The sequence below is a fragment of the Oryx dammah genome, unplaced genomic scaffold (assembly GCF_014754425.2).
Source record: "Oryx dammah isolate SB20612 unplaced genomic scaffold, SCBI_Odam_1.1 HiC_scaffold_10, whole genome shotgun sequence".
Taxonomy (NCBI): domain Eukaryota; kingdom Metazoa; phylum Chordata; class Mammalia; order Artiodactyla; family Bovidae; genus Oryx; species Oryx dammah.
Genome location: NW_024070194.1, coordinates 58,075,105 through 58,087,984, shown reverse-complemented (window position 1 = coordinate 58,087,984; position 12,880 = coordinate 58,075,105). Strand labels below are relative to the sequence as shown.

Genomic DNA, 12,880 nt, shown 5'->3' with positions numbered 1-12,880 from the left:
AAATAAGCAGGGTGACAATATACAGCCTTGACGTACTCCTTTTCCTATTTGGAACCAGTCTGTTGTTCAATGTCCAGTTCTAATTGTTGCTTCCTGACTTACATAAAGGTTTCTCAAGAGGCAGGTTAGGTGGTCTGGTATTCCCATCTCTTTCAGAATTTTCCACAGTTTTTTGTGATCCACATAGTCAAAGGCTTTGGCATAGTCAATAAAGCAGAAATAGATGTTTTTCTGGAACTCTCTTGCTTTTTCCATGATCCAGCAGATGTTGGCAATTTGATCTCTGGTCCCTCTGCCTTTTCTAAAACCAGCTTGAACATCTGGAAGTTCACGGTTCCTGATTCTGGCTTGGAGAATTTTGAGCATTACTTTACTAGTGTGTAAGATGAGTGCAATTATGCGGTAGTTTGAGCATTCTTTAGCATTGCCTTTCTTTGGGATTGGCATGAAAGCTGACCTTTTCCAGTCCTGTGGCCACTGCTGAGTTTTCCAAATTTGCTGGCATATTGAGTGCAGCACTTTCACAGCATCATCTTAGGTGTTTGCTATTAGCAGTGAAATGGAACTGTCAAGGAGAGTATTTGTGAGACTTCCCTGGTGACCAGTGGTTGGACTGTGCCCTTCCACTGTAAGGGGTATGATTTTGATCCCTGGTTGGGGAACTAAGATTCCACATGCCATGCAGGCTGGAAAATAAAAAATAAAGCATTGATCTGCTAAGGTATATTATTATTATTTTTTAAAAAGAGTATATGTATAAAAAGGTGTTTTTATCTGCCAGTAAAGCTTACTTGTTTTCATAGTAATTTTCAGCTCCGAAAAGGTATTTGGATTGTTTCTGGAGGTTAATAGGCCAGAAGCTGGGAAATGAGGCCAGAGGCCTGCACTGAGCTCTCAGGAACGTGGGCTGGTGGGTGTGGGAAGGTTGGCCAGGCACCGCCTGCTAGGATCCACACATAAGTGGCAGCAGAGAACCGGAGATCTGACCTAGAATTAGGTCGGGGTCAGGAAAGTGTGCAATTCCGTGGGAAGGAGGGCCTTGAGACCTCAGGACAGCAAGTCCCTCATCGTGGCCCAGGCCCCCAACTGGGGACAGCAGAGCTGACATCCGCCACCAGGACTTTGATCCGCTGCCGAACTGAAGCTGCATATGGGAGGTCTTGTGTCCCTGCAGCCAAGGAGGTGGGGACAGACACAGCCAGACTCCTTCTTAAGCAGCAAAACACGGTAGCAGCTCTTTTCCCAGTGTGCATGCCTCAAGCTCTGCTCCTTAATAACAACACCGCTGCTTTGTTATTTTTAGAGCTTTACAGTTAGCAGTGCCTTTGTCTCATTTACCTCGTTGGTGCTTCTTGGTGACCTCGTGAGGTCAGCCGGATGGCTGTTGTCATTTTGCAGATGTGGAAAGGAGACCTCACTTCCCAGGTGGCTCAGTGGTAAAGAATCTGCCTGCCAGCACGGGAGACACGAGTTCAGTCCCTGGGTCGGGAAGATTCCCCTGGAGAAGGAAATGGCAACCCACTCCAGTATTCTTGCCTGGGGAATCCCATGGACAGAGGACCTTGGAGGACCACAGTCCACAGGGTCGCAAAGAGTCGGACATGACTGAGCAACTAAGCAACAGCAACAAAGTGAGACCCAGTGGTTTAATGGGCCCTGTACAAAACCCAGTGTTGGGTTAAGTAACTCCCTCAGAGGAAAACAGTTAACAACTACAGAACCCTGGAGCTTCTGGCTTCAGGTTCTCTCCACCCGCACCGGGAGCCTTAGCGATGGAGGACTTGCAGCTCTGACCCAATATGCTTAGCCTTCCTTGGGAATGACTGTGAGGGGGGCTCTCTGGTGTGACCAAGGGTGCTGAGAGGTAGCCAAGCCTAAAGCTAAGCTCTGTGGTACAGGTTAAGTCTCTGTTTTACTTATGTATTTTGCTAGTTTTGAAAGGTCTTTTGATGTGGACCATTTTAAAGTCCTTATTGAATTTGTTACAGTATTGCTTCTGTCTTATGTTTTGGTTTTTTGAATGTGAGGCATATGGGATCGTAGCTTCCCCACCAGGGATTGAACCCCATACCCCGTGCGTCGGGAGGTGAATTCTTAACTTCTTGACTATCAGAGAAATCCCAAACTCTTTGTTTTATACTGAAGGCAGCTGAGGCCCAGGCTGATGCCTGTGTTTCATTGCTTGGGCATCTCCTGTCAGCCAGGGTTTTCTGGACCACTGAGTCTTACCCCCCAACACACACATAGTGTGCACAGGACACTCCCTCCCCCTGAAATATCCCTGCCAGTCACCCTGGAAGGTTCCAGAGTAGATGGGTGTGAAAAGGCCAGCCCCTCCTCATTGTAGGTCAACAAAGACAAGACACTCAGACGCGTCCAGCAGTGGGTCTGGGCGCCAGCGCCTGGGGGATGGGAATCAGTGCATTTCTGAGGCAGGTTTGGGGATCCAAGAGGTCCCAGACTCTGGGTCCCTTTCCTGTGGGAGAAAAAAGAGAATTAGAATTGCATTCTCAACTGGACTTAATAGAGGACCCAGTTTTTTTCCCCCACCTCCCCTCCCTATTAAAATTCAGTTCTCCCACCTCTCCTCCCTATGAAAATTCTTTAAAAAAAAAATTTCTTTAAGATTTTTTCAGTTGGAGTATAGTTGATTTACAATGTTGTGTGAGTCTCAAATGTACACCGAAGTGATTCAGTTACATATATACATATATTCATTCTTTCTTAGATTCTTTTCTCATTTACGTTCTTACAGAATATTAGGAGGCTTCCCTTAAAAGATGGTAAAAAAAATCTGCCTGTAGTACAGGGGACCCAGGTTCAATCCCTGGGTTGGGAAGATCTCCTGGAGGAGGGCATGGCAATCCATTCCAGTATTCTTGCTGGGATAATCCCATGGACAGAGGAGTCTGGTGGGCTACAGCCCATGGGGTCACAACAGAATAGTAAGCTATACAGTAGTAGATTCTTGTTGGTTATCTATCTTTTTAAAAAATTATTTTATTTGGTTGCATTGAGTCTTAGCTGTGACACATGAGATCTAGTTCCCTGACCAGGGATCGAACCCCTGGCCCTTGTGTTGGGAGCCTGGAGTCCTGGACGCCGGACCACCAGGAAAGCCACAGTTGTATATTTTATATTCAGTAGTGTGTATGTGTTCATCACAAGCTTCTGATTTATCCCCCCACCCCTCAAATTCTTGAGGTCTTAAGCACAAGAAGGCTGCTCCCAAGGCAAGGTCTAGTCAGATCACGGCCGAGGCCAGGTTAACTGGCACTTCCATCCCACCACGAAGCCTAATTCCTCTGTAGCAGCTTCCCGGACAGGCCCGTATTAAAGCGAGTGTGGGATGTATTGCAAAGCCTTTGTATAATGAGGGAGAAATGGAAACCTCTGGTTTGGAAGGTCTTTTTTTCTTGAGAATTTTTGATTGAGTTTCATGTTCCAGGGGAGGAGGGTTTTGGTGAAAATGGAAGGGAAACCTGCCAAACAGAAATTCCATATCTGATGGAGATTTTCCTCCTTTCAAGAAGGTGTGAGAGAGAGCAGCCAAGGAGCACAAAAGCGTGGGGGAGCAGGGGTGATGGATTGGAATGCTCTCGATGGAGCAAGGACCCGTGATGGGCTGGAGAGGCTGGTATTAAATGTGGCTGAGCTCGCTAGCCTGCTGGGCATAAGAACAGCCCCTGAGACACGTGTCTGAACTCCTCAGACCCTATGAGGTAGTTGATGGTCCAAGGAAGAGCCCTCAAATCAAGCAGGCTGCAGGAAGCTCAGGCTCCCAGAGACCACCACCTCCTCCAGCCTTCTTCCATCCGTTCATCCTAGAAGGGAAATCTGAGACCTGGAGGTACCCTGACTTCTTGGTGGTCACATTTGTGTGTGTGCGTGTGTGCATGTGTGTGTGCGTGTGTAGGGGGCCAAGGAGACAGACAAGAAGCAACTAAGATGTTAAGTCTCAAGTGTGTCCAGTGGTATTAAATGCTGTGGAGGAAAAGTCAGCAGAGTCCTCAAGGGATGTCTCAAGCAGAGTCCTACGGTCGTTGGGGTGGCCGTAGGCTGTACCTGGTGGGGAAACACCCATCACCCTAGTAAAGATGACCCGGGTTAACTCTTCCCAAACACTGTGTGTCACTTGGCAGGCGTACTTCCAAGTCACTGTTTCCCCCTCTGTTATGTGGGAACGTGGAGGATCAGGAAAGGAACTCGGAGGTCTGTTCACTAGACGCCAGTTACTCTTGCAAAGAGGTGCGCGAAGCACCTTTCATTTCCATGAGAATGGACTGTATCAGATCTCTCATCGATCTGTTGCATCTCAGAGGTCTCCTACTCTAGGTGGTAGAAAGGGTGGAGATTGAAAACACTAAACTGAAGAGGAATGACCAGGGTCAATCTTATAATATTTTGGAGTCGCTGTGGCACCCGTGGCTGCCCACCATGGATCATGGTGGTGCTGCTCCAGGAGGAACTGGCTGAATTGGGGTCCCTGCAGGTGGCAGGTGTGCTTGCTTCCTTCACCATCCATGTTTTGCAGACAGCAGCAAGGTCACAGAAGTAATTGTGTGACCCTGCAAACCCACTGCTTTGAAGACCAGCACTCCATTGTATGCATACATGTACTAAGTTTATTTGTTTTTTAAAATCAGACTCCTTCCCAACATTTCACAGAGGTGTTCAGATACTTCTCTTAGCCACATACTGCACAGGAGTGGTAGTCATCCTATTATTTATCAGACTTATTTTTTTAAAGATTTTTTTGATGTGGACTGTTTTTAAAGTCTTGAGGAATTTGTTACCATATTGCTTCTGTTTTATGTCTTGTTTTTTTTGGCTTTGAGACATGTGGGATCTTCCCTTCCTGACCAGGTATCAAACCCACACTCCCTGCATTAGAAGGCAAAGTCATAACCACTGGACTGTCAGAGAAGTCCCCCTCAGGCTCTTATTAAACCAGGTGCTGCCTTATTGTATGCTAGGCACTGGGGTTAGCATTTTTCATAAGTTACTTTATTTCATACAACAAACTGTAATTTATGTCCTATTATTCCTATTTCTACTATCTTATGGATAATGAAGCTACACATTAGGGAAGGTGGCATTTCCAAGGTACACAGCCCAAGATAGCATCCCAAGGTCTCAGAGATATTAAGTGTTGAAACTGAGGCTCAAGCCCAGTTTTCCTGCCAAAAGTCATATTACCAATCATTGTCCTAAATTCACTACAGAATTACTGAGGATTTTTAGTTAATTAGAAATTCTTAAGATTTCTTAAGGTTTTTATTTAATCAGAAATTTAATCAGAAATTCTTATGATTTCTACCCTGGACTCTTTTTGTTACATGTTGCAGCCTTTTTTTAATTTGTGTGTTTGTCCTTCAGAATCCTCAGACTTCATGCTTCATTTTAAGATTACGGTCTACCCTTGAACAGCATGGGTTTGAACTGCACGGGTCCACTTATACGTGGATTTTTTTCAATAAATATATTGGAAAACTTTTTTGAGATTTGCAGTGGTTTGAAAAAAACTTGCAGATGAACCTCATAACCTAGAAATACCAAAAAAAATTAAGTAAAGATATGTCATGAATGCATAAAATATAGGTAGCTATACATCTAACATATAAAATATGTGTTAATCAACTGTTTATGTTATCAGTAAGGCTCCCTGTCAACAATAGGCTGTATTAGTAGTTAAGTTCTGGGGAGTCAGAAGTTATACATGGACTTTCAACTACAAGGTGGGGATGGGGGAGCCTGTTATGACCCCAAATTGTTCAAAGGTCTACTGCGTTGTTATATCAGTTATAAATCTTAGCATGTCTTACGGAATCTCACAGGTCCACCTCATTTTATTCCATCTTTATTATTTTAAACACTTTTTTAAAAGGCATTATATTACAATTGGGTTTCTCAACTGGTGGCTCTTCCCTGGTGGCTCAGATGGTAAAAAATATCTGCCTCTAGTGCAGGAGATCTGAGTTCAATCCCTGGGTCAGGAAGATCTGGACAATGGAATGGCGGCCTGCTCCATCCAGCATTCTTGCCTGGAGACTTCATGGATAGAGGAGACTGTGTGACTAACACTTCTCAACTGAGTAACCTTTCTGTTTTTTTTCCATCCTGAATAACCTGAAATTACTTTCATCTCTAGGTTCCCCTGTGTCTTTAGGATAGAATTATTTCTAAGACTGTTTTCCCAACACCTGCTTTTGTTGGTTTCTTTGGTTTTGTATCACAGTGGCTACTAATTTTAAATCAACTCTCTTTCCCTTCCATCATTGGTAGTCACTACACAAGCAGTCAGCGTCTTGTCTACAATGCGGGAGACCCGGGTTCGAGCCCTGGGTTGGGAAGATCCCCTGGAGAAGGAAATGGCGATCCACTCCAGTACTGTTGCCTGGAAAATCCCACGGACAGAGGAGCCTGGTAGGTTATAGTCTATGGGGTCGCAAAGAGTCGGACACGACTGAGCAACTTCACTTCGCACAAGCAGTCAGCCCATTGTGGTTTTCATTTCAAAGACTGGCCAAAGTGAGTTTGTGTTAATACAAGGGACCCTGTGAGGATATACTGAGGAGGGTGAAGACTTCGCAAAGCGATCATTGTGGAGTGTGTCTTGTTCCCTAAGTTTCGGATGTCAGCTGCTTCCTTCCATCATGCTGGCTACTGCATTACTGTACTTGCTAAGTTCAAGGTGCCCCCTAGTGGTGCAACTGATACTAAGCAACATGACAAAACAAAATGGCAAGATTACAAGGGATAGAAGCAAGGCCTTTAAATATAATCTTATCGCTCTTCCCATTTTTAAGACTCTCTAATGAATACAGTATTTTTCCTCCTTTTGTTTTACTCATAACTCATACTCAATGCTGAGTCTTTTTGGAGGTAGGAAGAAATCAGAAAAGGAAGTGCAAAAAAGTTGATGCCAAATCCCAGGTGACTTTTAAAAATAATTTCTTACTTTTTAACTGCAAAAGTAATACTTGTAAATTCTAGAACTGTTAGAAAGAACAGATAAAGGATAAAAGAATCATTTATGCTCTCATAACCCACATGGGGCTTCCCTGGTGGCTCAGCGGGAAAGAATCTGCCTGCAATGCAGGAGATGTGACTTAGATCCCTGGGTTGGGAACATCCCCTGGAGAAGGAAATGGCAACCCACTGCAGTATTCCTGATTGGAAAATCCCATGACCAAAGGAGCCTGGTGGGCTGCAGTCCATGGGGTTGCGAAAGAGTCAGTCACGACTTAGTGAAAAAACAACAGTACACATGGGTTAGCATTTTGTTGTGTATCCATTTGTTTCTAAGCATATAGATTCCAAAGAAAACCACCTGTGCCAGTTTTCTAGCATGGTTATACGTGTGAACTTTATTCTGTGTTGTTAGAGAGTCAGCTACTCATCGTCCTTAGTGATGCTTGATGTGATTGGTTCCATTGTGTGCTCACCTCACAATATACAAGCACAGCACCATGCAGGGCTCTCTTGTGGGTCATTATAGATTTCCTTATAATTAATTGCTCGAAATAGAATGGCTAAACCAAAGCAGTGTGCAGAATTTTAAGACATTTGACATTTCAGTTCAGTTCAGTCGCTCAGTCGTGTCCGACTCTTTGCGACCCCATGAATTGCAGCACGCCAGGCCTCCCTGTCCATCACCATCTCCTGGAGTTCACTCAGACTCGCGTCCATTGAGTCCATGATGCCATCCAGCCATCTCATCCTCTGTTGTCCCCTTCTCCTCCTGCCCCCAATCCCTCCCAGCATCAGACTCTTTTCCAATGAGTCAACTCTTCGCATCAGGTGGCCAAAGTACTGGAGCTTCAGCTTTAGCATCATTCCTTCCCAAGAAATCCCAGGGTTGATCTCCTTCAGAATGGGCTGGTTGGATCTCCTGGCAGTCCAAGGGACTCTCAAGAGTCTTCTCCCAACACCACAGTTCAAAAGCATCAATTCTTCAGCGCTCAGCCTTCTTCACAGTCCAACTCTCACATCCATACATGACCACAGGAAAAACCATACCCTTGACTAGACGGACCTTAGTTGGCAAAGTAATGTCTCTGCTTTTGAATATACTATCTAGATTGGTCATAACTTTTCTTCCAAGGAATAAGCGTCTTTTAATTTATTGTTTGGTTATTTGTTTAACGAAGCCATCTTTTTGATAATACAATATATGTTTTTAAAGTTTCAAATTCCTAGCATTTGCATTCTTAGCCTATGCCTGGAATGATGTATCGTGTTTTATGCCTGAATCTCAGTTAATCCTCATAACAACTGTGCGACATAAATACTATTAATGTCCCCACTTACAGATAAGGAGAGTCAGGCTTAAGGAAAGTAAATCACTGTCATGTGACTTCAAAATCAGGAAGACAGTAGTAGGCTTTCAGAACTATGATAAAAATAGCACTTTGCTTCCCTTGAGTCTTGGACTCAGTGGAAACTAATACTGATAATTCTCAGTTTGTAAAATAAAGAACAAGAATGTTTGACAGTAAGAGAGGAGGAAGAGGAAATATGTATCCGTAAGTTTAGGAACATGAATAAAAATCTTAGTTGAGGCTCTCGCAGTTAGAGCTTCATGTTGGAACATATGGTGGGCAACTCGGTCATTACTGTGTAGTCACGGGCTCCTGTGACTGCAGCCATGAAATTAAAAGACGCTTACTCCTTGGAAGAAAAGTTATGACCAACCTAGATAGCATATCAAAAGCAGAGACATTACTTTGCCAATTAAGGTTAGTCTAGTCAAGGGTATGGTTTTTCCTGTGGTCATGTATGGATGTGAGAGTTGGACTGTGAAGAAGGCTGAGTGCTGAAGAATTGATGTGTTTGAACTGTGGTGTTGGAGAAGACTCTTGAGAGTCCCTTGGACTGCAAGGAGATCCAACCAGTCCATTGTGAAGGAGATCAGCCCTGGGATTTCTTGGGAAGGAATGATGCTAAAGCTGAAGCTCCAGTACTTTGGCCACCTGATGCAAAGAGTTGACTCATTGGAAAAGACTCTGGTGCTGGGAGGGATTGGGGGCAGGAGGAGAAGGGGACAACAGAGGATGAGATGGTTGGATGGCATCACCGACTCGATGGACGTGAGTCTGAGTGAACTCTGGGAGTTGGTGATGGACAGGGAGGCCTGGCGTGCTGCAATTCATGGGGTCGCAAAGAGTTGGACACGACTGAGCAACTGAACTGAACTGAACTGAACTGTGCGTGTTCAGTCCCTCAGTCATGTCCAATTCTATGGGACCCTATGAACTGCAGCTCACCAGGCTCCTCTGTCCATGGGATTTCCCAGGCAAGAGTACTGGAGTAGGTAGCCATTTCCTGTTCTAGGGGATCTTTGCGACCCAGGGATCGAGCCCAGATCTCCCGCACTGCCAGGCGGATTCTTTACCACGGAGCCGCCTGGGAAGCCAGTATAGACATGTTTCACTAGATCTTTTCCTATTTGTCCTGAATGCATTGTCTTTAACCACAGTTAGTCTTCAGACTGCTTAAATTACTCCCAAGCTGTCAAAGTTGACTAAAGGAAAAGTGGTATCAGAAGAATCTCCAATTTCTGAACAAAACCAGAACTCTCTTAGTGAGTTCAAAAAATCTGGCCATCTCCAACATCTTTTGCAGGTTTTCTCTCATTGTTGCTCAGTAGAGACCTACATTGTACTCTTGCCACCTTTAGCCATACTCTTCTTTTTCTATTATTATATAACTCTCAACTTAGATACGGCAAAACAGAGAAAATAAATATTACTCATCACTTTCTGTTATAAATACTGTATTTTTTAAAACACAAGTGAACTTTATTTATTTGACTGTGCTTGATCTTCATTGTGTGCCTCTCTAGTTGGTACCTCATAGATTGTGGGGTCTTAGTTCCCTGACCAGGGATCAAACCCCCATCCCCTGCCTTGCAAGGCAGAGTCTTAACCACTGGACCACCACCATAAATACTGTATGTTGTTCATCTTTGGTCTGTCTGCTGCATGAAAACTCTGATCCTCTTTTCCTTCCACCCAACTTGGTCTTTCAAAGACATCCCAAGTACCATTCTGTATAACAGTGACAGCTGTAGTTTCTCTGCCATTTTCATCCTTGGATAGCTATTAGATTTATTAGGAGTCTTTGAGGAAATCAAAGTGTCCTTCTGTTTAATTTGTACAACGTTATTATTTTTGCTGCTCCAGCTGTTTCCCTGTGGTGGTGACCTGTCATTTTTTTTCCAGTTACATTTCCCTTAATCTTGATGTAACCTCGTTATATTGTTAAAATACTTGATCATCATTGTCATTGTCTGAAGTGACTCACAGACATTCAGCTTCCTTCCCACTTAGTCCTTTTATTTACTTATTTTTTTCTTTTAGGAACAATTTTCTAGTTTATAGTCAAAATCCACAAATCAGACTTCTAAGTTCTACACACTTGATTTGACAGGAGTATGTGAGTGGCCTAATAAAATACACTTCTGTTTCACTGCTTTCTTACTGTTGGGTTCAAAACATTTTCCCCGCAGATGGAACCTGGCGAGAAGTGAAAAAGTTTCCCGTGAGTTTCATTTTGTAATCCCGACAAATTTTGTGTTATTGTAGAGACTCGCGGTTCTGTGGCCTCAAATTCTAGAGCCCTTTCTCTGTGGAAGCCATTGCATTTTCTTTTTTTCTTTTTTTTTTTTTGGAGGCAGGGTGCCACACGGCATATGCGATCTCAGTTCTCTGACCGGGGATCGAACACACACCCCCTGCACTGGGAGCATGGACTCTTAACCATTGGACCCCCAGGGAGGTTCTCCATTGCATTTCCTGAGATGAGCTCCTACCTCCCCAGGACCCCTGGGTCCTTCCTGCTCTGCTTCTTCCACCTTCTACATTTCCCTGACTTCAGTCAACAAAGGCAAGAAAGATGCAGCCAGAGTTGGTTTTGCTTAAAGTGTGGAACCTTGTGACCATTTAGGTGTTTCTCTGGCCCCTCTTCCTTCAGTTTCAGGTGGTTCTCGCCCACAGTAGCTGCTTTGGTGACTTCCTTCGCCCCCTTTTGCCCAGGCTCTCTGAGCTTGTTGCTCTGTCACTCGGCAGAGAGAGGTTGCGGTCTCTGCCCCTCCCCTCCTGGCAGCCTTGTCGTCAGGGCGTTGGTCTCCTTCACCCGGCTCCTTCTCTCTGGTCTCTGTGCTGGGCGATGTCCCCCCAGGGCCTCTGCCTTCGGCCTGTTTTATTCCCCATCTCCTTGAGATGGAAACTCTGACTTTCTGTGCCCTTTACCCTCTTGTCTGTCCACAGCAACTCTTCAGATCGGTCATCCTATTTGCATCTTACACTTTTATTTATCATGTTATTACTTGTGGTCTGCACTAGGGTCTTTCTTTCATAGTTGATGAATCAGACCCCCTACAGCAACCTTCCCCTTTCAAGCAAGAATATATTCACCTCAAAAAGGGCTTTAGGAGGTCAGTCTAGCTAACAGTTCTTCTAGTGGGGTCACTCCCCTTTTTTCTTAAAAGTTCCTTTGAGGTCTTTCCTTTTTTTTTTTTTAACCCCTAAGTGCAATCTGGGTAGAATATTTTAGTACAGTTCTTGTCTGGAGACCTGCCTTTTGTACATTTGGTAATAGCCCTCTGAATTCAAGTGTTCTTTTTCTTGTGGAGATTTGTGTCTGATATGTTTGAGACTAGGATCTAAATAATACAAAATAATTCAGAGATAAAAGAAATATACACATAATATATATCTATATCTCAATCTGTGGTGGTTATATGAATCATGGATATTGTATAGTTCAATTATGATGGTATTTAGAGGCTCTGTGTATGCTGATTATCCATATAGATATATCTGTATGTGTGAGCAGTGTTATGAAGTGAGCTGCCAAGCCATGACATCTCATTGACTGATTCTTTCTTTTTTTTTCTTTTCTTTTGACTTATGGAAAAACATACATGACTTAAAACTTAGCACCTCAGCCGTTTATAAGTGTACAGTTCAGTAACATTAAGTACATTCATGTTGTCATACACCCAGTCTCTAGAACTCTTCACTTTATTAAATTGAAACTCTGCATGGGACTTCCTTGGTGCTCCAGCAATTAAGACTTCACCTTCCAATGCAGGCAGCGAAGGTTCAATCCCCAGTTGGGAAGCTAAGGTCCCATATGCCTAGTGGCTAAAAAACTAAAACATAAAAACAGAAGCAATATTGTAACAAATTCAATAAAAATTTTGCAAAATGGTCCACATCAAAAAAAAAAAAAAAAGGAAGAAACTCCACAGACATTAAAAACATGTAGGGACCCCCTTCCCCAGCCCTTGGAGACCACCATGCTACTTTCTATCTGTGTGAATTGACCACGTACTTTAAATAAGTGAACTCATGGTTTTTGTCTTTTTGTGACAGGCTTATTTCACTTTGTATTATGTTCTAAAGTTAATCAGTGTTGTAGCATGTGACAGGATTCCTTTATGAGGCTGAATGTCTTTCAGTATGTATGGACCACATTTTGTTTATCCAGTCATCTGCTGGTGGACATTTGGGTTGCTTCTACCTCCTGGCTACTCTGAAAAATGCCCCCATGAACATGACTGTATAGACATCTCTTTAAGGCTTTGCTTTACATTCTTATTGGCGAATTTTGGATGCAAGAGTGAATCATTCTTCTTGCATGAGGATGATGAAGTTTTTGTTTTTTTAAAACAAAACCATTTTTCCACCATGTCTTTTAAAAAAATTAAGTAGTCCAAAAATTAGTGGATCAACAAGAATTGAAAAATTGAAACACTGGTACAGTGAGCCTAGTAAATTGAAGACATCCTCCAAGGTCAGTCAGGTTCAGATGTCAGAATTTGTTCCCTGAACAATAATTCTGATCTGTTCCTATAAGTGGAAGATCACCT

At 43.5% G+C, this 12,880-nt stretch overlaps 1 protein-coding gene across 14 annotated transcripts in view; it reads left to right on the top strand.

The window, feature by feature from the left end:
* KIAA1217 (KIAA1217 ortholog) overlaps window positions 1–12,880 on the top strand; it is a 350,338-nt gene that overhangs the window by 156,847 nt on the left and 180,611 nt on the right. The gene's annotated exons all lie outside the window — the stretch shown is intronic.